The sequence below is a fragment of the Nycticebus coucang genome, chromosome 13 (genome assembly GCF_027406575.1).
Source record: "Nycticebus coucang isolate mNycCou1 chromosome 13, mNycCou1.pri, whole genome shotgun sequence".
NCBI classification, from domain to species: domain Eukaryota; kingdom Metazoa; phylum Chordata; class Mammalia; order Primates; family Lorisidae; genus Nycticebus; species Nycticebus coucang.
The window spans coordinates 15,567,404-15,593,463 of record NC_069792.1 but is presented as its reverse complement, the minus strand read 5'-3'; positions in this window follow the sequence as shown (position 1 = coordinate 15,593,463).

The following is a 26,060-nucleotide window of genomic DNA, read 5'->3' as shown; positions in this document are numbered from 1 at the left end:
AGCTTTGATGAAAAAAGGAATTACCAGGGGTTGTCAGCAACTGTCACCAACTTAAAGACACTTCCTTTTGACCATTGGGCATCCCAAGCGATCTTAAGGATGAGGATTTTTAGGAACACGTTATAAGTGATAACTACATAAGTATTAGAGAGCTCCATCTAAAACCTTGCAATGTGCTAAGTAGAAGAGTAGACAGCTTCCATGCAGGGCCATGGCACAATATTAATTTTCTGCTTCTGTTTAGCATCTTTTTATTTATCCTGTGCCCTACCACTAATATGGTCCATTATTCTACCTTAATATCCTCTACTGATTAACTACAAATTTATCAATAGTATCTTTCTTATCTTCATCCTGTTACTTTTAATTTCCTAGGGTCTTTTGCCACTTAGATCAAAGCCAAAACTCTCTGGCATACTTTTGTAAATTGGTAGATACATCTCTGAATTTGGTTTAGTGCTGACAAAATTTATTAACTATGAATTAATTATTAATACTTTAGAAGATAGAGTCTTTGTTACAGGCCTCTTCTGATGCTTATGTTTTGTTAATTCCATACTTTCAGTATTATTAAATATTGCAACTAGACCCCATATTAACGAAAGGCTCTTGTTGAAGACACTATGGTCTTATCAACAAAAGGTATCACATCAGAAATGAAAATTAATCCAAACTTATACCTGATAGGTATACCCTAATTTATCTTGTATATTCATTCTAATTGCTTGGCACTTTCAGATATTTAAAACTAGCCCCACAATATTATATACAATTAGTTCTTTCTAGCACCCTAACATGCTCTGAGTGACTCAATGATGGAAATTCTTTCTTGCAGAAGCAAAAACCCCAACTTCAACTATAATTGTGTTCTTGATGATTTTTGGCTGGAGGGCATTGCCAGTAGATCAATAAAATATAGTTTTTGATTGAATAAGTATATGATTCGTTGCATAACAGGAAAAACCAAGTGACTAATTTTTCCAACTTTGTGTTTAACATTCATGTAGAAGACAACTGGGACCAACCGTATGGGGTTTTCCTACACCAAGCAATTCTCAAACACCAGCTAGGCATACGCAATTTAACTAAATTCTGACACTGTCTGCCTAGAAATCGTGTTAGATACCACAGGTTAAGGGCTCAGTCTCACAGACTTCCCCTATTTCTGATGCTACTGTAGTATGAATGTGTTACCCCAAAGTTTGTGGTTTGGCAACCTGATCATCAATATGGCGGTGCTGGGATGTAGGACCTAACAAAGTGTAATTGGGCTATGAGGGCTCTGCCATCATGGACAGATTAATGCTGCTATTGTGGAAGCAGGCCAGTCTGGTGGCTCACACTTGCAATCTCAGTACTTTGGGGGGGGCCATGATGACAACATCACTTGAGGCTAGGAGTTTGAGACTGGCTGAGCAACATAGCAAGACCCAGCCCAAAACAAGAAAAAGAAAAAACAAAACAAAACAAAACAAAAAACTAGCCAGGTGTGGTGGCACACACTTGTAGCTTATTAAGAAGGCTGAGGTGGGAAAATCAGTAGAGCCCAGGAATTGAAAACTATAGTGAACTATGATTGCACCACTGTACTCCAGCTTGGTGACAGAGTGAGACCTTATCTCTTGGAGGGAAGGAAGGAAGGAAGACAGGAAGGAAGTAAAGAAGGAAGGGAATAGGAAGGATGGAAGGAAGGGAATAAAGAAGGAAGGAAGAAGGAAGGAAGGAAGACAGGAAGGAAGGAAAGAAGGAAGAAAGAAAGGAAGGGAATAAGGAAGGATGGAAGGAAGGGAATAAGGAAGGAAGGAAGAAGGAAGGAAGGAAGAGTTCACTCTTTTTTTTAAAATTTTTTTTCAGCTCTTTTTTTTTTTTTTGTCTTTCTCTCTCACTCTGTCTTTCTCACCCTTTGTCCTCCATCTTCTGCCATGGGATGACACAACACCAAGACCTTTGCCAGTGCCTCTTGAACTTACCAGCCTCCAGAAGTGTGAGACATAAATTTCTATCCACTAAAATCATTCACTCTGTGGTATTCTGTATATTAGCACAAAACAAACTAAGCCTGATGCCAATCACAAGTCCCAGGTTGCAAGCTATGCTTCTGAGTGACTGATCATAGTATATTGGGATTCCTACAAATCCCTCTTCAAGTCTCATAATTTGCAAAGATGGCTCATAGAACCAGGGGAAATTGTTATTTTACCAGCTTATTGTCAAAGATATTGCAAATGATGCAGATGAGCAGCAGGTGGAAGAGATGTACAAGGCAGAGTATGGGGGAAGGGGTGGAGCTTCCACACCCCTCTAGGCACAGTGAAGCTCTTCACACTTTATACTTCTAACCATGGCTTGGTCTTTATAAAGTATCCACCCAGAAGCTCATCAAAAATCACCTAATTAGGGCAAAGATGTTCTCATCACCCAGGACATTGCAGAGATTAGGTTTTGTTGGTCAGGAACCAGGGTGAAATAACAAATAAGGAAAGAAAAGATTTACCTAGTACTAGTAGTGTTCCAAAAATTAGAATGGTTTCTGAAACTCTGTGCTAAGATCCAGGGACAGAGGCCAAAGATATATATATATAAATGGTGTCATATCACAGTCTCTATCTCATATCATAGAGAAGAAATCACGCTTTGTTTTGTTGATGGAGAGACTCCTGTGATAGTTTCATAGATGAAAAGACATTTGAGGTGGACTTTGAAAGATGAAGAGAAAAGGCAACAGGATGAAGGATAGCACTAAAAGAGGGAGGAGCATGTCAACAGAGGAAATGACGTGAGCAATGACATTGCAGTATGGAAGCTGATGGGCTTTTAGAGATACCAAACAGTCAGACAAAGTTGGGCCAGGAATAGAAAACAATAGAATTTGGCCTCTAGCATGTACATAAGGCAGGGAGCTTTTAAAGACACTTCAATAAGATACCCCATTAAGAGTGAGGAAATACAGTGGCCTAGGGAAGAGACAGATGGCAATTACAAAACTATTGCAAGTGTTCAGGAGAGAAATCATGGTGGTTTGAGCTTAGGCAGGTAGTAGGAAGACAGCTGAGTAGACAGATTCACAATGACACATTTTTGAATCAGTACATGCTACTGGACGCAGTAACTAAGAGGATACACAGATTGAATGTGCAAAAAGGACTCAAAAATGATTCTAGCATGAGGTATGGGGGAGTGTTCAGAAATTCTGAGGGAGACGAAGATTCCAAGAGGACGATGATATATTCCAGTTTGGACCAGTATGGATTGCTGTTCATGTGGAGGTTTCATCTGGGAATAGCAAAAGACTTCTGGAAATATAGACTGGGACTTCAGAACAGAAGTCTAATAGAAAGAAAGAGGAAGGGAGGTGAGAAAGGAGGGTGAGGCTTCTCATGAAGTGACGGTAAAGTGAGGGGAAGGTTGATGGAGTCTGGAATTCTGGAGAATCCATCAGTTAAGGGGGAGACAGAGATGAAATAGAATGTTTAGAGTGTTGAGACAGGAACAAGGAGAAAAAAGGTATGTGGAACATAGAAAGTACACAAATATTTTCTAAATTAATGAGTTATAATTTCCAGTTATTAATATAAATTTTTTTCTCAAAATTTCTCTACTTTTCTTTACTTTTGTGTAAAATTCCTCTATTGTAATTTTTCTGCTAACATTGGCTATTCCAAAAATCTTTCCATGATCCATGTCAGACTCTTGAACTTTATCTCTCTGAGACATAGTGGCAAGGTAAATATACTCAATCTTATTTATATTTCTTAAATTACTGTCTGCATTGTAGGGCCTCAGTAGTAAAGCGGCCCTAGAATATTTGAAAAATATTAACAAAGAAACAAGAAATAGTTAATGGCTGCTTCTGCAGCAGCTTGGTAAATTGGAATAATCTTGGGGTAAACTCGTGTGCACATAGCTGTAAACAGTAATCTCCGTTCTTTTAAAACTGCAAATCAGTTATTATAACAAATTGTAATCATTCTCATTTCAAGTTCTAGATAAGAATAAGTCAGAATGAGAAAATTTGTACTTTCTAATTAGAGTTGATTTTTTTTAAAGCAGAGAAATGAAATGGTGAATTACTATAAAGGAGAAAAAGTCTTATCAATTAACTGAAAAACAAGAGAACTTAAAACATGTGCAAATCGAATAGAGATAAAAAGTTTCAGTCATTCAGAGAAGTCCACAAAGCGCATACTCTTCCTCCCAGAATCCCACAGGACTTTGTATGATAGAGGCAGAGGTAGGACAGGACCAGAAGTTGCTGTGAAAAAGGAATTTGGTAGGTTGGCCACGCTTTCAAAAGGCCTCCATTTTGGGTGTGTGCCAGGATTCCCTGAGCACCCAGTATACACAATTACTGCATTTGCATGTGTAAATTGGGTAATGGCGTGCCTAACTATCAGATTTGTATGTGAAAATGCTATCAGCATATGCACGATTGGTTGTGTGCCCACTAACCGAGGACTTTTAATGGAGTCGCGTTTGTTGGGGAGGAAAATTTCTATGAAGTTAAGACCAGGTTCTATATGCCTGAATCAGTATAGATGTCCTTATGGATAATCGGCACTCCTGATAATTACTTTGTTGTTGCATATTCTCTCAAATTCTGTCTAGGGGAGGAAATTCATCAGAGGATCATTTGACCAACTCTAATTAGCACAGAGCAAAATTATACCCAAGTTACTCTTGGCAGTGTCTATCTGAGCCAAATGAACAGACCGTGCACAACCAATCCATTCATCTTGGCCATCTTCACAATCAACATGGATCTCCACAAAATTGACTTGGTCTGTTTTTCCTCCCTCAGACACAATATTTCTCAAACATCCTTTCTATCCTATCATTTTACTTTTTTGAAGACTTTAGCATTTCCAAATTGCCTCATATAAGAAATAGACAAAATAGTTGCTCCTTTGGCCCCACCCCACCAAATAGAAAACATGAAGATCATTCTTTCTTCCTACAGATTTCTTTCTTCTAAAAGTTTCCATGCTCATTTTTGAGTATCCTAGAATATAATGAACCACACTGTGTCTGAGCATTCACCCAAAAAACATAATGACCATATCTTTTGAGTCAAAAATTGAGGCCAGGCTCACACTTGTAATCAATCTTAGCACTCTGGTAGGCCAAGGTGGGTGGACTGCTTGAGTTCAGGAGTTCAAGACCAGCTTGAGCAAGAGTAGGACTTTGTCCCTAAAAAAAAAAAGCCAGGAGTTGTGATGTATGCCTGTAGTCCCAGCTACTTGGGAGGCTGAGGCAAGAGGATCCCTTAAACCTAAGAGTTTGAGGTTTCTGTGAGCTGTGATGCCATGGCACAGTACCAAGGGCAACAAAGTGAGACTCTGTCTAAAAAAAATAAAATAAATGAAAAAACAAAACAAAAGAAACAAACAAAAATTGATACACAATGGGGATAATGGGACTGATTATTTTAAAACAGAATTTGCTAAAATATCTGAGATGTTTGGCTGTTGCAGCCAAAAGCTGTCATATTCTGGGTGTTTTCTCCACGGATAACTCTTATCCTGATCCTCCATCCAAAAGAAAAAAAAGCTCAATGTAAAACAACTATCATAATGTATCCCTTTGGAATCGTGCTTTCTGCTATCTAAACTATAATCACATTTGTGCACAAATGGCTTATCCCAACTCTGGATTTTATATCTTGATACAATCTTCTGTTAAACTGCTAAAACCCAACAAGTTGTGCACCATTTGGTCTTCTTTTCACCCATCCGTCTTTTCAGCAGTTTTTCTCAAAGTTTGTTCTCAGTAACATTTAATAAGAAATGTCTGGAGAACTCGTGAGAAATGCCTGCCCATACCTCATTCCAGAACGACTGAATTAGAATTTGGGGGGATGAGGCCCGGGAATCTATCATTTAACAAGTTTCTCAGGTGATCTTTTTTTTTTTTTTGCACAGTTAAGTAGGCAAGTTGTCACATAGTTTTATCTTCATTTCTTACTTGCTTTCTTCCATTTTGCTGTGATTCTCAGTATTGAGTTATACCCTATTAAAAGCCTACATTGCACACGTTTCCTGTTAATACAGACAAGATCATTATAGTTTGTAGTTATGAGAATGCAATTTTAACAAGAAAATACGACATGAATATTCAAAATCAATGTCATAACCTAAAACATGCTTTTGTCCAGGCCAATTACTGCCTTACTCAATCTATCTACTTTACCTATAGTTATTTTTAAGGAATGGCAACTTGAGACCCAAGATCATCTCTACTCAAGGTTTACCATGTAAAGAACACTCACAAGTGTTATGCCTGCCCTAAAAATGCACAGAGTCAGCAATAAGAATAGACTGATTTATGGTCTCTCAATATCAAAAAGATGTAGTATTCCATTTCACAAAAAGGCATTCTGCCAGATTAGAAAATACCATGAACCCATCGGAGAATCGTCAGGTCAGGAAAAATAAACTACTTGTATTTTTTTCCTCTACATTTTACTTTAGCTATCTGTTTCAGATTACATAAATAAAAATGAGCCTGTATTTTCTTTATACAATAAATTGGTGCTTCTACACAGTGATCACTAGTTAGATAGAACATTAGGGCACATATCAAATTGCATCCTTAAAAGACACGAAAACATTTCTCAATGAGAAAGACGCTGTTCACGGTGACCTTCATGTTGAACGGTGGGGGGTCAACACAGCCACTAAATCATTATGATTCACAGATGAGATCAACATATTCATATTTGTTTGCCAAATGTGTATTTTAATTTAAGCTTCCTCTGATTGATGCGTGTAATTTATGCTGCCTAGAACTGAGGCGTCATATTTTTCTTTTTTCCTAACTAACAGGGGGAGACTTTCTTGGAAACAGATAAAGGAAAGAGTCCAGTAATTTGTAGCAATGTGACTACAGCCACACATGTTCCAGAATTAATGTTCTTCATTAGGGTGAGTAGGATCAGCTGTATGTATACATCAGGTTTTTAATTAACTCAGTCCCCACAACAGGACTCATGATTCAAACTGTTAGCATTTTTTTTTCTTAAATCACAAAATAAAAAAATTGGGTGGCACATCTTTTTTCACACACAGAAAAGGGGGGTGCTATTCAAAGAAATGAAAGGCTCTTTGTATTATACTGAGAGTGCTCAGAAGATCTTTATAATCCTGTGTTAATCAGATAAAGGAGAGCTTGGCATTGAGTGATTCCAAAGAGATGCTGACAACTCAACCATTGTGATGGTTTTTTTCTCTGTATAATAGATATGATTTCAGCTTATTTGTCTTAATGCCTTTAAAACTAACATTTGGAATTTGTTAGACATTTTTAACTGCTTTGCTTTTGCAGAACTGACCTGCTGATATTTTAATAAGATGCTACCAATTTAAGGAAACTTCAACAAGGCAACATGAGGAGCTTAAGAGAGGGGTGAGGGAAGAAACTTTTTATAGCAGCTTCATTCTCTGAGATCATATTAACATAAATTTGACAGTTAATCTCCATATTGCAAAAAGGCTGCCCAGACTTACTTAATTAAACTTAGAACAAATATGTTTCTTTATTTGCCAGGTACAGTTTTTATCTTAAAAATACTGACTTCCAATTATGATTGAAGACTTCTGTGGTTTAGGGCAGGAGCACAGGGCAGAGGATGGTGAGGCCAGTGCAGACTGAGGGGTGTGCAGCTGAGGAGAGAGCCAAGCTTCCCAGGCTCCTGAAGAAATTCCATGAAAGATGCTGATGATTCGTAACAATGATTTCTTTGCTTTAGATTTGAAATGATAAAATTAAATTCAATAGAGATTTTTCTCAAATCTATTTAAAATGTTTTCTTCAATAAATATTTGTTGAATAAGTGTCCAAAATATTTATCCTCCCCAAAGAGAACTAGCTCAAAGAATGTACTTGAAAAGAACTATAAGGAATGAGCAAAGCCTTTGACATTGGGAGGATCCGGATTTGTATTTTGGATCTGTTCCATATTGAATTACAAATAAATTAACCCTTTGTAGACCTTAGGTTTCTTTTCTGCTAGCTGAAGTTAAAAGTATCTAACAATTTTTAGTGAGGTTAAAATACAATGATTCATTCACTTCATAAATACTCATGAGATTGAAAGAATAAAAAAGAAAAATAAATAAATACCCATGAGACACTTTCTTTTTGCCAGTCCCTCATCTAAGCAATAGTGAACAAGGCAATATCCCTGCCTCAGGGAGCTTCCATTCCAGTGGAGGAAGCAGGAAGAAGCAGATTCTGCATCTCCAGGCAGTTTGAAGTTCTATGAAGCAGTATCATAGAATAAGAGAAGAAAGGACGGTGGCACAGGGAAGGTGAGATTTACGTAGAGGATGAGATCTCTCCAGGGTGTGACATTTGAGAGAATGAAATGAAGGGAAGAAGCAAAGCCTGGTCATGATGGGGGAAGAGAGTTCCAGAAGAGGAAGCTCAGGACTCCTGAATGGGAGCTGACGTTGGTCAATGAATGAGTAGTCAGGTAATCAGAGGGCTGGCGTGTGATGATCTCAGGGCTCCCAGAGGTGGCTCCAGCTTAACTTTCTCACCTCACATCCTACCGCCAACCCTCTTAGAAGTCACGGACTCCTTTGGGTTTCAGTCTGAGCCCGTGGGGAGCTGAAGGCAGGGAAGTGACAGGTTCTGATCTGCAGTTGACAAACATTCCTGTGGCTGCTCTGGGGAGAAGAGATTGTAGCAAGGCACACGGGGCACAGGAAAGACGAGAGAGGCTCCTCGTGTTACGTAGGCAAGACACAATATGGAGGTTCAAGATGTGGTAGTAAGGATTGTGGAAATCAAAGTGGTCAGAGTCAGGATATATTTCCAAGGTGGAATGCATGGGATTTGCTAATTCATTGAATCCCCTTCCTCTTGGACAAACTAAGCAAATATAGAATACATGTACTCAAGGTCATTCTGCTTCTGAATAAAGCAACAAAAAAGCCCAAACATTTAAGAAGGCAATAAGCAAGCCTTTTCAGGAGGGGCAACATTCCGGTTGGATATCACATATGAAACAGCAAAGCCACGGCAGCATAGAGGTGAGAAGAAAGCTTCAACCTTTATTAACTGCTTTAAAATCCTGAAGTGCAATGTGAATATTCGAGAAAGTCCTGCAGGGGTTTTTATGTATGCACCTGCTCATTGTGCTAATATATGCTGCATTCCGCATTGAACCTACAAAAGCAACCATTTAAAAGCAGAGACGTGGCACGTAATAATCACGTTGGTGGAAATATTCGTCTCTGCTACTCTGGTAAAGTGAATGGCCGGACCTACTCAATGAAATTTTCTCACCGACAGAGGATTATCTGCCAGGCAGCAAATCTCAGGAGATGAGATTTTTTTTCTTCATCTTATCAGGTCTTACTTCGTGCTAGATGGCCATTCAATATTTCTTGAAACAAACAGAACTGAACTATATAAGGGCCTTTTCCAGGAATGGGTTGTAAGAAAAAGACTTTCAGTTACCTAGCCCCTACAAGCAGGATTGAGAATTGAAGTGATCGCCATTTGCCAGTTATAGATACAAAATGTTTATTGTCCTTTTTCTAAACTCCTCTCAGTAAAACATCCTCTGTTGTAGCGTGGCCCAGGTGCTTGCACAGTTTAGAACTGGTTTTAATCAACTCAAATGCCTGGTTTCCAAGTTTCTCGTTGTGGCCAAAAGCCATTGTAAGCATCACTTGTATACAAAATAACTTGGATTCTCCATGCCACAAGTATCTTCAGCATGTGGTTTCCATTATAATGACCCTGGTTATCTGTCAAAAGTGAAGAAGGCTATACCCCTGAGTGGAGAAGACAGACTGTGAAGCAGGAGGCCAGTGTCTTCCCTTCACGACATGAGTGGGGTGCTCATGAACTTGCCCGCCACACAAGTGCATCTCAGGCTCACGAGCATGTCCTCTAACACCCAAGAAACAAATGGGCAGAGGCTACTATTGCTGAGCTGTAGTTTTTCTGTGGCTTCTTCCCTGCACAGTGTGCTCCAGCCTCTGATAGTCTTCACGATTGAGTTTTGAGCTCCCAGGAGAACCTCCATCAGTTTCTTCCTCACACAGCAGAATGAGTACTTTCCTGGGGATTCTTTAGCCTCCTTCAGAGATAAAGAGGGAGAAGAATTTCCTTTCACAGCTGGAAAAGTATAAAGCCATTGTGTCCTGACAAAACAGAAGATGATAAGGAGAATATACAAATCAGGAATAAATTAACCATTTCCCTTAGAATAACATCCAAAGTAATATATTTCTTAGTTTATTTTATATTTAGTTTTTTAATTATATTTAATATATTTATATTTCTCACCACTTGTGTGGTGCAAAAGTCAAAACCCTCATCGTACTCTGGGCAACTAATACTTTTTATATTTTTATAGTATGACCCCCTTCACATTTGACAGAAAAAATTTTGTATGCCTTACTTGTCTGATAAAAATAGATGGGATAAAACTTGTAGCTGCAATTTTATAGACATAAAATATGCTCCTTGAGGCTAAGTAACATGTCCAAGGATATAGAATATGTAATGAGCCAGGACTCTGATGTGAATCCTTTCAGAACTTCAGGCCACTATTTGATTAGGTACAGAAACTTTGCAGGGCTTCATAACATCCCTTTACTGTTATTTACGATTAGCATCAAATTACTGTCTAGATCAGGCAGGAATCTTAGAAGCCATCATCAGTTTTCGCCATTTAAAGCACAAAGCCAATGTATTCAAAAGCTCTCAGAATTGACTAGAGGGCTGGAGGGATGATCTCTTTTATGAACCCAAAATTCTTGGTGAAATAGACTATCATCACAGCCAGTGGTAGTCACACCATCTGATGATTAGGTACCCACTTCATGAATGCGTGTTCACAGACACATTTAATCATTATGAGTGGGCTAAGAGTTTAGTATAATCTATATCCTTTCTTTCTTCCATCAGTAGTATTCAGTGAACCCAGAGACAGAACAACTCAGAGATAGTTTTTTTCTCTTTACCTCCTGCATGTTCTTCTATAAAAAGCAGAAGGTGCCATAAGATCTGATTTTCGGTCCCAGATTAACACATAATACCAATATGACTTTGATTCTCTATGATCTCTTAAATTTCCTATTTACTTCAAAGAGTTGATTGTTCATTCAGTATTTACGGAGAGGCTGAGATTAATACTGTGAAAGTGATTTGTAGACTATAAAGTTCGATGACAATCGTTACCACACAATTTATGCTTAATTATGTCCTGGCACTTATTTAGAACTGTTTCATATTTCTGGTCTTTCCTCCTGGATGGCAAAACCCCTTATCACACTGCACTCCTCCTGATAATAGGCGAGCACAGTGCTAGTCCATGGTAGGCTGAGCACACACGCATGCTGAAGTCCCAAATTGATCTACAGAGAAGCTCTGACCCTGATTCTCACCTGCAAAAAAGCCACCTGAAGTCAGGAGACTGCTCAGAATCATCTGTCATCCTTAAACCGTAACTCAGGACCTTCAGGATCAGATCTTAACTTGCCTGCCGTCTTTCTCTGTTACCCTCCTTCACTCAAAGCCCAAATTAACCTAAATTCCTCACCCCTGGATATGCCTGGTGCTCCTCTGCCCTCATGCGTGTCTGACTGTCCTGTTCTTCCCTGTAGAAACACCCCTATTTTGTTTCATCTCCACATTGCAAAGACCCACTCAAATGCTAACTAAATTATGTCACTGTAAGTGACGCAAAATCTTCATCTTCTGAACAAATAGTAACTTTTCTGTCTACACCAGTTTTATTATTATGCAGTCATCTTTCAAGAGGCTTCTCAGTCATCTCAGGGAGGTAAGCATTCCAGAAAGCTGAATCTCCTGTATCAGGTCACCAGGGTGTTCAGGACTAGCTCAGACCTGGGGAAGAACAGAGATTATTAATACCTTGAGGTTCTACAGATATTTAGTTCATAAAGCTTGTTGTATTTCTTATGATAGCTTTTGATGCATTATTGCTTATATTCTGTAGAAAAATCAAAAGTCAGGCTATAGTAAACTCAGGTAGTAATGGTGGAAATAGGATTAGAAGCTTGGTTCCTTGGTTGTAAACTTAATATTACTCATATTCAGGATTTGTCTATCTTTCTTCTGATAAATTAAATAATGATAATTACAGATCAACTAATATCCACGGTTGATCTGGTTTGTACGTGACTATATTGCTCTAACATTTTGTGCTTGACAGATAACATTTCTTTTCTTCCTCCCAGGGTCTGGTATGCCTTCTAGCTAATCAGATTTCAAACTCTACTTTTCTATGGGCACTGACACTGAGAAGCAGGTCGCATTTTATGAATAAAAAGGAGCTTTGCAAGCAACTAAAGTATTTTGCTACATGGATGACAGATAGTATGACTTCTCACAATACAGGGCAAGAGCGAGGTAGGATGGGTCACAGAACACTGAACTCTTGTGGAAATTTAACATTTGAATTGATAAAGAAGGAATTTTTTTCATGTATGACTCCCTCATATCCCTGTTCCTGATCAAAAGGAGGAAAATAAGCTTGATACTTGTGATTGATACAACAAAATAGGATGCTATGGTTAATTTACCCTCCACTTAGAGACTGTGCCTTGAAGCCCTTTTTACCGTTGAAAATTGGGTTACAAATTCCCTTTGTTTAAGAAAATTAGGGACCTCATTTGCAGCCATCAAAACAGATATTATCAACACAAATATGGGGAAAGGATTATCACTTTGGAACTCTAATTTCATATATGCTTCTAGTCACCAATACTAGGGAATGTTGTCAAATATTTCTGAGAAAGCTCACACTGTCTCTGTCTCCGTAGGTTGATTAGATGAGCTTTCATACATTGAAAACCTGACTACTTTCCAACAACTTGATTTCACAAATGGAAAAACAGCATCTGTTTTCCTGCAGCTCCACATATGGCAATCATTGTTGCTAAGACAAGCTGAAGCAGGTAGTCCATGCGACAGGGCCCCTCTGGAGTGCTGCAGTCTCCTGGGACCAGATGACACTGGTCTGCTGTGAGGGGCTCTGGTTCCCCAGGCAGTGGAAAGTGCATATTTAATCAACATATGCAAAACATCCGTATGAACCACAAATTATAGAGAAAATGATCAAATACAATCTTTGGAACCTCTCTGTTTGTATTTGCAGTGGGCTAATTTGGATAGGTGTACTCAATGCTACACTCTGCTAGTCTGAGTACGTAAGAAAAAAAAATCATCCAATTGTTTGCAGAAGCAAGGAAGTTGAAATGCTTGTATATATGCACGAAGGGGCTGGTACTTGTTATGAAAGAATATGGCTTTGTCACATTAGTCAACAAGGAAGAATGAAAAAAGAAATCAATGGAAATATCGACATGGGAAATACATTTTTGCATATAAAAAGACTGCAACACTACAGAATTTCATTTAGGGGGTCTCTGTCTCTCCCAATGCTCTGATTGTGTTTTATAAACTTCAGTGTATATAGGCATAAGATTCTCTAATCAGTGGCCCATGTGGAGAAGCTAAACCACAAACTCCTCTTTTTTTCCTGCTAGGATCAACATTTGTGTTTTAAAGGTCAAGGGATTGGCAGCTGTAGACATTAAATTCCAGAATATGTTCACCAGCCAGGTATATTGCAAACAGATGTTCTTTCTCTGAAATTGCCATGCCAGTGGCCTTAACCCTGATTTGTAAGGACAGACAGCCCAATCGATTCCAGGAAGAAAAGCCCTCAGTGATTCTGGAGTAGTCTTGGAGTTCTCCTGAATATAACTGTCATTAAACAAATATTTCTTTATCAGGAGCTGTTTCTATAGCATCTGTTTATCATGAGTTCACAACAGATTGGAACTGAAAGATCTAAAATTACGCAAATCTTTAAGTAGTTAAAATAAAAGCCAGGATTCCTAACTTGTCAATGAGCTTTCTTTTCTGCTCCTTTTTTTTTTTTCTAGATCAACTTTACTCTAAAAAGTAAAGGGAGGCACTTATAAATTTCGACCATTTTACAAGGTTACGTATTTTGACATACGAAAAGTAGGATGATAGAGCAAGAAGGTAGACATTAAAGGCAAGTAAAAAGTAGAGTATTAGGTCAAAGGTTCAAAGGAGCCCACAATTTAAAAGATGTCAGAAAGGGACTTTACCTAACAATTGCAATCAGTGTAACCTGGCTTATTGTACCCTCAATGAATCCCCAACAATAAAAAAAAAAAAAAAAAGATGTCAGAAAGAAGACAGCAGAGGCTACTGTCTGGACATTAGACTCCCACATAAAGATCAAAAGGAGGGCCAACTTTCTGGGCTTACATTTTGTAGCTTATAAGTTAGAGACATAAGTATTTTAGGACTTGAACCCATGAAATCAGAATCTGGGCAGTGACAGATGTTGGAATCAGTGTGACTCTATGACCCGCAGGCTGCCCTTGGAGTTGGAACGAGCTCCTTCATAAAAGGTGGTTCTCTGTGGTTACTGTCAGGAAGGGCCTACACTTGATTTAAGTGCTGGAGAGGTCTCTAAGCCCAGCCAGCTCTCATCTTAGAGCACAGTGGAGGCTCCAGTCCTGGATGTTTTCCCTTTGTCGGTTTGGTCTCTTCATGCTAATGGCCCATGTTACTCCCAGATGTTACTTTCACTGTCCCACATTTGGCTCGGGTGATTTGCCCAGATCTGCAGCATTGGGCATTGGCCAAAGCCTATTTTGGATTTTACTGTTGTCCTAGCCAGCCCGAGTTCTGACAGAAAGAATGGGGACATTATATACATTCAGGTTCCATTTTCAACTCTGCATCTAACCAGCAATGTGACCTTGAGAAGTCAATTTTTTAATCACTCACTTGGTCTTGCTAGTCTCAACTGTACAATAAGGAAATTTGACTTGAGCAATGAGGTTCCTCAGAGATCCAGTGAAAGAATTGCTTCATGTACCTTTTCCACCAGGTGAGCTGAGTAACATTTTGGATTTCTGTGTGAAACATTGTTTGAAAAAAAAAAAAGACTTTGGTCAATCAAAAAAGAGTTTGCAAGCCTCTGAAGGGTTAGAGGGTTACCAAATTCTATTATGGAATCAATAATAGAGTCTTTAATATAATCATTTAGTCTCATAATCAAGCTTCATTTGAAAACTGAGGATCTGGCATTCTGAAACATTGCCTGATGAAAACGCCTGAGAGGAAGGCGGATTATGAGCAGCTGAAGAGTTGAGAATACACAGTCTAGTATCTTGCGTAATTTTAATCATAGAGTAAATTGTATTGCAGGTGCTTAATACAATTCAGTAAATATTTATGGAGCTCCTATTTGTACCAACATCCTCTTGGTTCTGGAAATACAAAGCTGAGTGGGGCATGCTTTCCCAGACTCAACAGATGAATGTTGACAGGATGAAGAAATGAATACTACAAAAAGAAAGAGGAAATCCGGAGCAAAATTTTAGTGAAGGTGATATAGGGCATAGATTTGGCAAACCATTTTGTGCTATAATATATTTTATTAGTATGTAAGTTTCAATACAAATTAAAACCAAAATAAGATTGACTACATTAATTTCTTTAAAAAGAAATTTTCCTTTGTTGGCTTTTTCAAACTTGGGAAAAGCTGTAAGTGCTTCATTTTGCCTCTTCTGAGAATAAACTTCACAGTGTAGATGGAAGTCATACCTGACCCATAACTACTCACAAATTGCAAAGTTTTGATATTGTTGGTGCTCTGAAGGCTGTTGAACTATTTATCCATGTTTCCTCTTGAACTTAGCCTGGAAGCCCCTTCTGAACAACTATCTGTCCAAACATCCACTGGCCCATTCTGGTGCCTATCACAGAATCACTAAGTATACTTGTGTTTCAGCCGTACGATTTCCATTGACAGTAACCTCTGAGGCCAAATTTTTGTTCTTCCCTAGTTTTCTAATCTAAGAAGTGTAATAATAGTACCTAACTGATGGGCTGTTTGAGGGAATGACAGAGGGGAAACACTTAGAATGTTTGTTGTATTCAAGAGAGCTCTGTATGGAGCAGCTACTATTATTGTTTAAACGCATTTTTTTTAATCATAGTGAACTCAATAAGAAGTATATTGCCTGCAAGGAAGCTTTATTATATCTGTCTCAGGAAACCTGCTGAAATGACTGTGGGACCCTCTGGAAAAATAATCTTTCCAGAGTGGGACAGAGCCAGGGTTCGGAGTCAGCACACTTGAGCATTGGGTTTGCTTCCAGCACTTGTAAGTATCACCAGAGACGTGCACCAGCTCTGCCACTCACCAGCTTCCAGCTTATGATCTTGGGCCTCTTACTCAATCTTTTCAAAATCTTAATTTCTTCCTCTATAAGATGGAGCTAATCCCTCCTGAGCACTTTGTAGAAATTAAATAAGACAATGTATAGAAAATGTTCAGCCAGTCTGGCATGAAAGAAATGTTTGGAACATGATAAATATTAGCTTTTTTAAGCTTTATTCTCCACATTGAATTATTATTATTATTATTATTATTATTTTTGAGACAGTCTCACTTTTTCACCCTGGGAAGAGTGCCGTAGCATCATAGCTCAAAGCAACCTCAAACTCAAGTGATCCTCTTGCCTCAGCCTTCTGAGTAGCTGGGACTACAGATGCCCACCACAACGCCCAGCTGTCTTTTAGAGACGGGGTCTTGCTCTAGCTCAAGCTGGTCTTGAACTCCCAAGCTCAAGCAATCCAGCCACCTCGGTCTCCCAGAGTGCTAGGATAACAGGCATAAGCCATTGCATCTGGCCAATACAGCATTGAATTGAATCATCAGAAAGCAAGGAAAAATATGAGGACAGTACTAATGTATGCAAGAATTCCTAAGGAAAATGAGTATCCAGATAACACGTTTCTCTGAACCAGGAATTTTCCTGCCCAGGGCTGGGGGCACAATCGTTCTGTAATAAGCAAAGCACAGTTACTGCTTGGTTGTATAGCAGGTTGAGTACCACAGCCCAAGATGGACTCACGATTCTTTTCTTTTTCAGATAGTATCATCATCTAACTCTTCATCCTCATCTCAGACTTTGCTTTTATCTTCTACCATTAGGAAACTTGGTGCCCAATTGTAGTATACCTGGTTCATTTTTCTTTCCCTTTTCTCTAACGTCTTTTGATCTTGGCTGAAATGTAAAATTTTTGGTCTATCTTTATTATTTCATATTTTTATAAGAATTTAAATCACTTTAACTCACTTTATGTAAGAATGAATAAGATAGATAAGAAAAAAGTCATACAGTATACAGAAAATAATGCATGCTCCCTATTTAGGAAATCTGACACAAGAATAAGAAGAATCAAAACATTAATGGAAAGAAAACTGAGATCAGAGATCAACAGTCAAAGGGAAATGAAGCTTGTAATTTAACAATCAGGAAAAATAAACACATGAGGACAAAAAGCTTTTGTAACAGAATATCAAATAAAAAAAAACAACTATTAATCAGAACAGTTTTTCTTGTAATAATGACTTATACCATTATTGCCAAATCTATAAGTAAAAATGGGAAGTCTAGTTAACAATTTTTAATTACTCTTTTCTAAATGAAGCCAAATAGCTGAATGATTGACTGAATGTTTTGGTTTTCATCTGTATGTTTGGTGTCATGTAGATAAATACTCAATCTAAAGAGTATCATATTAAGAAATTGAAAAGCAAAGCAACTTACTGAATAAATGATGGATTTTTAATTCTTGGTCCCTGGATAAATAACGTGGAGAAATTTCCAAATCAAAACACAGATAGGATGCACCTGTTAGCATCATTTTTAACTCTAGGGTGTGCTTTTCCTGTACTGATTGGATGATCTTGCTTGAATTCTCAATATTCTTATTTCACTCAGATTTAAATGTCAACATTGTTAATGTGTTAATCCCATAAACTCCAAATCCAGATTGAATAACCACCTACTAATGTGGTTACTGCCATACAAGTTTTCTGCAACACCGTGCTTACTCTCTTTTAGCAAAGTATAAATAGCAACACAATGCTACACTTTACTAACAAGAACTGTTGGGGGAGGCACAGGGGAAGGAAACCAGTATTTACAGATGCACATAAATGTACGAAGGATGCCTGGTCCCACTCTGATGTTCCAGGCTGAAATATCTGGGTGAATGAATGTTAGGACTGGCATCTCTCTGAATCAATGAGATTTGGGGAGGGAGAGGGCAGCGGGAAGGAAAGTTCTGGGAAAAATAACAAAAGTCCTCTCTTATATTTATTTCTCCCCCACTGTCTCCTCCCTCTCTTTGCACCCTGCTACTTCCACAACACATAGAATGTCAGGTATTGAGCAATGGGTATTCCCAGTGGCAGGGAGTACGAGGCCCTTCTCACTTCTCAGTTCTTCAGGTCACACACACACCTTTTTTTTTTTTTTTTTCTGGTAGAGAGGTATTGATGATCAGCATATGCCTTTACATGCAAACTTTTTCTCACTGATTAAACTAGATGCCATGAAAAAAATTTTTAAGTGTATTTTTTCTGAAAAAGAGAGGACCTAGGCACACGCTACTTCAAAACTAAAGGCAATTTGTATGCACTGGGCAACAATATGCAAAGACTCGTTTCCCAGTCTTCTGTGCCAGGAAATGATGGAGACTATCACAAACTGTGGGTGATCTAGCAATCATTTGTACTTGGCATTGATATGCTTTTGTGATTTCATTTTGCCAGAAATGCTCCTGTTAGTTTAGGAAAAATGAAAAATATTATTTCTTGAGCATATAAGAATGATGCACACGTAAATAACAGGTTGAAGGAGGATGAGGATGATTCAAAGCTATTTAATCTTTGACTCAGGCGAATGAGACAGGGAGCCAGCACGATTGGATAGCTGTGTTGTTCTGGGATTTCACATTCAATATGTAGGAAAATCCACAAAATAACCCTGGGTATTAACCCTATTCTGTAGATGAGAAAACTGATCCTCAAAAAGGTCAATTAACTTCTACAATTTCTCAAACTTTATATCAATGAGGAGGTCTTTGTTTATTTTTGCCTGTTGTTGTTTGCATTTATTTGTTTATGCCAGATGTTGCGCGCTGTCCCATTATTTCCTATATCCTTTTTGTCTTTCAAGTCCACAGTTGCCTGAGAGCGAGCCCTGTGAAAACTCTGAAGGCTTCAACCAACAAAAAACCACTATTCCAGGCCATCTTGATTCTCTACTACTTTCATCACTACCTTTTATATGTTTACTGATTAGCAATATAAAATAAAACACAATTTAAATAATATAGGTCTTATTTTATGTGATTCTTTTGTAAAAGATATATAATATAATAACTATAATTAGGCATTAATGAAAACACTAACTTACCTTCACAGAGCACTTGCCAGGCTCCAGAAACTAATTCCATGATTTACGTACTTCTTAATTCTCATTGTACGTATGAGAAATTGTGGCAAAAAAGAACGGAATCTAAACTTGCTTTTAAAAGCACAAGGATACCTTTTAGTCAATTTATAAACTTTGGTTTTTACAAAAGGAGTTCGTGTATTTGTTATTTTTACAACAATAAGCACTTTTGGTTTATTTTTGTCACATTGTTTTATGTGTGTTGTACTTGGGTCTCCCCTCCAGTCTATCTTTTGCTGAGCTAAGCAGTTTCTCTAGATAGTTCTGTTTGGTTTGGTTTGTCTATTTTCTCTGATTTTGTTTTTTATCTTCACTGTGTTGTTGGCTTATAATTTGTAAAAAAAAAAAAAAAGTTCTATCTTAAACTAGATTATCTTTGGATATTCTAAAGTGCATTACACTTTTATTTTTAAAATAAATGTAAAGACAACACCCCTTCTCTTAAATGAAGAAGAGATTCCTTCATTTTCGGCCCATCCTACCATTCCTGTATCTACTTCTGAGTTCTTGTAGATACTATCTGAGAATTTAAAACCAGAACCTACTCATTAAAAAAATTACATATTCTATGTTTTAAATATATGCTTAACTTTTATATTAGTCTTTACGTCTACAGTAATTACCTATACAACTTGCTTAGCTATTTTTACATTCAGTTCCAAAGCATTTTTTCCCTTTAAAACTCCCTCATTGCTATTGTTAATATTTATTTACATCTAGGTAAGTTGGAGGGTATCTTCATATGATATTTGTGAGAAGAGTATATGGATGTTTATTTACTGAACTCTTGTATGTCTGATCATGTCTTTGATGCTACCCATGTAAATTTGACTTATGCAATTAACTTTACCAACACTCTATAAATATCAATTGATTTCTTTCCCACACCTGAGGTCTGAGGCTAACCTGATTTAGTTAGTTTATAGGTATACTGTTTTTATTGCATAGGTACCCAGACAATGTTTTCATTCATCTGTAACCCTAATTTCAGTAGGAAATATCCTGGTACCTGTTGTTTCTCTTTAATTTTACCTGCTGCATGAGGGGACTTTAAGTACGCATGCTCGTGTTTTCCTTTAGCTCGGGAAACCTTTTTAGCATTATGCTGTAAATACTGAGATGTAGCTCATCTTGTCTTCTTCAGAAATGTTATTTGTAAATTGAATCTCCAAGCTATATATAGCTATATATCAAAAAATGTGTCCCATAACTTTAATTTCATTTTCTTTTTTCTTTTCTTTCTTTCTTTATTATTATTATTTTTTTTTAAGATAGTTTCCCTCTATCTCCCTGGGTAGAGTGACATAGCATCACAGCTCACAGCAACCTCAAACTCTTGGGCTCAAGAGTTCCTCTTGCCTCAGCCTCTGGAGCAGCTGGGACTACAGGTGCTGGCCACAAAATGGGCTATTTTTAGTAGGGCCAGGGTTTTACCCTTGTTCAAGCTGGTCTCAGACTCCTGAGCTCAAGCAATCCACCCACCTCAGCCTCCCAGAGTGCTAGGATTATGGGCGTGAGCCATACCTGGCCCGTCATTTTAATTTCTTTGAGCATTTCTTCTGAGTTCTGAGAAAGGTTTTCAAGTTTCTCCTCCGTGTTACTAGGTATATTTTCTGCATTGACAATTCTGCTTTTTTTTTGGTTCCAATGGTAGTTTTGTATTTCTTCAATGTAATCATTACTTTAAAAATAGATTGATGGGGGAGGTGGGCAGAGGAGGGAGATTGGTGGGATTACACCTGCGGTGCATCTTACAAGGGTATATGTGAAACTTAGTAAATGTGGAATGTAAATGTCTTAGCACAATAACTAAGAAAATGCCAGGAAGGCTATGTTAACCAGTGTGATGAAAATATGTCAAACAGTCTATGAAACTAGGGCATGGTGCCCCATGATCACATTAATGTACACAGCTATGATTTAATAAAAAAAATAAATAAAATTAAATAGATTGATACAATTTATATGTGAATTTAGCATATGTTATAGTTATATATGTATATGTATGTATAACTTATACATTTTAAGCAATGTTGTAATTTTCCAAGCCTTGTTTAATCTCAGCCTAAAGCTCATTATCTAGTTTCCTTGGCAGCTCAGGACATTGACTTCTCGGGTCTTTATATTTTTTCTCTTCTGTGCTGTTAAATAACATTACAGCACAGAGAAGGCTTGAGCAAATGGATACAAGGGAGATCAGTTAAGTTAATGCAAGAGACAGAAGAGCTATAGAATTAAATGTTACTATGATAACTCAGTCTTTGTAAGTTAACTGAAGAATTCCTTGTATTTTGGCTAAGGGTAAAATTCATTGAGGAGGAAGAGAAGAGAAAGATGGCATTAGAGACTTTTAAAGAACTAAAGAAGAATACAAAATCAGTAAGTAAAAACCTAGATTTCACCTTGGCCCTAGAAGATGATATGGAAATGCCCAATATTCTATAAGTAACCTAGAAAAACTTGACAGTGATGAAAGCTCTATAGTTGATACGGATATGCCCAATATCCCATAAACAATCTAGAAAAATTTTATAGAGATGAAAGCCACCAAGCAGTCAGAATTTGGAAATCAATGTCAGCATGACCTCATTTGCATCATGGGTTGGCAGGACCTAAGGGTATAGTGATTATGTCAATAATCAAGGCATCACAACACCTTTGGTAAAATTATCCCCAAACACTCTCACCATGATGTGTTAGCAACCTTTACACAAAAGTCCCTAACTTCCATCTCTCTCCATGGAGATCACATAGGCCTGGAATCGGCTTTAGACACTGGGATTTGAACTGCAGCCTCCACCATAGCCACTAGCCCCACAGAGGGGGGTGATTTCCTGTTTTGAAAACACCCATACTCAGCTCATTTCCTTTTCTTTGCTTATTGCACTTCTTTGTGGGAAAATGGGCAAATTCATGAAATAGACTTCAAGGTTCTTAACTTTCTCCCTCCTCTTGTCGTGACTACTGTGTTCCTTCTGGAGTAAATATTTCTAACCGGTGTTCGGACTGAAAACAACTGAAAAGCACTCATCGTCTCTGCAAGTGATCTGTTCTTCTCATTCTCATCACATTCTTGGTCTTGCTTAGACTCTCCCATCAGAGGAAGTAAGGCTATAACTCACCCAGAACTCTCACAGCTACAGTGCCCCCTTTTGCCACTTGGTAAGGGCTAGGATGGCAGGGATCCAAGAAAAAGAAAAAAGGCTCAAATAGTGTTATTTTAGAGTTTTGTTTCCAAATATATAGCAGAGCCAAAATGCATTTGCACACACAGCAGGGTATTTTTTTTTTCTTCCCCTTTTTCTTCTTTCATTGCTTATAGAAAGGAAAACACTTTGTTTTTAAAGAAGGGAAATCCACCTCTGAAATTATGGAACACTGACACAGCATCATTCATCTTGGCAAAAGTTGACTGAGCAGATGATGTAGATCCACTTAACTTGGACTCAATCAAAGGTTTTGCTATTTTCATTTCGCAGGCCAGATGTAGCTCATCATCGGTTGGAATCAATTCCAGAAGAGGTGTTAGAGTCTGTTGGTCCAAGAGAAAGTCTGATCCAGACACCAAAAAGAGCCATGAGGAAAATGGATACTCTCTCCACTGATACTCAGTTCAGATTAAGCAGCAGGATAACCCACAAGTGATGCTATTTTAGTGAGTTTTTAAATTATATTAAATTCACATTCATTGTCAAATTACCTCTCATGTTCTATTTCTGTAAATATACTGTCATATCTAAAGGGATGGGGAAACCAAACAAAAATACATACACTTGGGTTTTCAATAAATCAGAAAAGCTAGAAACCACTCACATGCTAAAGATGTGTCTAATTGGGCTACTTGAGTCATCTGACCACCAGATGCTTTATAATTTGTTGCCATAGCTCCCACATTTTAAATAAAAATAAATGCTCAGTTTATTGAATAGAATTCAGTGAGTCAGTATTTTTTGACGTAAGTATATTTTTAATTAAAATCTTTATAGTCATCTTAATATGCATCACAACAGATATTTTTCAGCCCTGTAAAAGAGGGCACTTGAATCTAAATTTCTTCAAACTTTCATCAAAAGCCATTCTTTGGATCAATAAAAAGATCAGATAAAACCAGCCACAACTCATCTCTACAGCATAGGTAGGAAATAAAAGTATAAACTTCAGTTTCCATATATGTGGGAGAGAACTTTAGCAACTCACAACTCCAGCTTGGAAAATCATTTTATATCAAATACAGGGCAGTCCAGCTTAGCCCTAGCAGTAGCAAAACACAGACAAGGTTATCTAGAGTAGCGTATCCCAGAAGAAGAGGCTCCTAACCTGAGTGGGGAAATAATTGCTCCCATCCCCAAACCGAGGTTTTATGAATGTCACCTACTGGTATAATGGGTTCAATAGTGTTGCCCCCAAACATGTTGAAGTCTTGCCTCCTAGCACGAGTGAATATGACGTTATCTGAAGGTAAGAATTTCAAAGATGAACAAGTCTTGATATTAAATAGTGTTGCCCCCAAACACATTGAAGTTTTGCTTGCTAGCACAAGTGAATATGACTTTATTTAAAGATAAGTATTTTGAAGATGAGCAAGTCTTCTTCAATCAGGCATACCCTGATCCAACTGGACTAGAGTCCATCTCAAAGGGGGAAAGTGGAACAAGCACACAGGGTGAGGCCTTGTGAAGATTAGCATTACGTTACCACAAGACAAGGTACTACCAGAAGTGAGGAGAAAGGGCCAAAGCAAATCCTTCCCAGTGTCTTTAGAGGAATTATGGTTCTGCTTGATCTGGACACCTTGATCTTGGACTTTCAGCCAACCAGTCTCTGTTGCTTAAGACACTCAGTTGCGGTACATCGTCATGAGCAGTCCTAGAGAGCTAATACAACTGTGAAGTAAAATGGAAGGTTTCTTTTTTTCAGATTAATAAAAGGGTACATAAATATAAGTAGGTTACGTTGTTTGTATTTGTAAGGTAAAGTCCAAGTTGTAGTTGTTTCCTTCACCTAGAAGTGTGCCATACAGCTGTGCATTGGAACTTGCCAAACCCTCTCCTATGAGCAGGTAGTTTTAGTAAATAATCCAGTAGTAGATTAACTAGTTAATCTACTACTTTCAATTTAGTGTTAAGCACATAACGATGTTTGTTTTTCCATTCCTGTGATACTTTACTTAAGAACATGTTCTCTGAATTCATCCAGGTTGTTACAAAAAATACAGCATCTTCATCCTTTTTATGGCTGAAGAGTATTCCACAGTATACATATATCATGGTTTGTTAACCCAAAGATCCTTCAACATATGAATGGATTAAAGGGAAATTTTTCTTTTATGGTGTGCAGAAACAGGGGTGGTTGTGCTTCCTTAAGGGAGGAAGACAACTTGGAAAGGTCAGGAATCTTTTGGAGATTTGGGGAAAAGGTAGGGCTTTGGTGTGTGTCACACTTTATGGGGGCAAGACATGATCGCAAGAGGGACATTGCCTAACAATTGCAATCAATGTAACCTGGCTTATTGTACCCTCAATGAATCCCCAACAAGAAAAAATAAAATAAAATAAAATAAAATGACATATGCTGAAAAAAAAAAAAAAAGAAGTAATAAATAAGTAAAACTCAAGGTCAGAATCCCAGAGAAACCAAAGAGTATCACTGCATCAGAAGGCACTCAGACACACCTTCTAAAGCTACCACTTATTTAACAGTAAGCTTTATACTTTGTCAACAGAAAAGGACATTCTCAGATTATAAAACTGAGTAAGTTACCTAAACTTCTCACTTATTATTGCTAGAAGGAAAACAAAACTATTAAATGAACTGAAAATAACAATATACATCCCTACAAGGCTATTAGAAGAAGAAATCAGAGAAGGAGAATAAAAATATTTTAGTTTACAAAAATGTTTGACAATAAAATTCATGAAGCTGAGAAAGACATAACACCCTAATGTAAATTTAACAGCATTAAAAACTTATAGATATCACAAATTAAAAAGTTATAGATATCACAAATCTTGTTTTATATCACAAGAAAGATGTAAAATCAGAATTTACTGAACTTAGGAAATAAAAGGAGGAAAAAATGAAGAAAGATCATGTCAGAAATAAAGATTAACTGGAAACTATCCAATGTACAATTAACTCCACCAAAAGTATAGTAATAAACATTGGTAAGCTAAAGGAAAACAAGCAAGAGAATGAAAACAGAATCTGCAAAAAGGAGTAAAAATGACTATAAAGAAAGTGATTAAATAAAATAGATAGGCAGCAAAAATCTTCAACATGCATACCATGTCTTGCTATAGTCCCTGAAGAAGAAGAAAAAACAATGGAATAAAATTAATATTTAAAATGTAAACTTTTCCAAAATAAAAAAGATCAGATTGCACACACATACACACAATTATTGATGGGACTTCTAAGTTCAAGATACACACACACACCTGAAAAACTTGCTTTGGCATGATAAATTCTGAGTGATAGCATAATAAAATGATTAGACTTTAACTGCCAGAAAAAACTCTTATGCCAGGAAAAGTGAACAAGTCATTTACAAAGGAAAGGAAATCAAGTTGGCATTAGATTCTCAAAAGGAACTAAAAAATAAGAAAGAAAAAAATTTTTCAAGTAACTTGGCAACTCTGAGGTAAGAATTATACTACATATTACCTAGTCAAACTGTCTTTTATGTATAATGTGCATAAAACAGTGTTATAGATA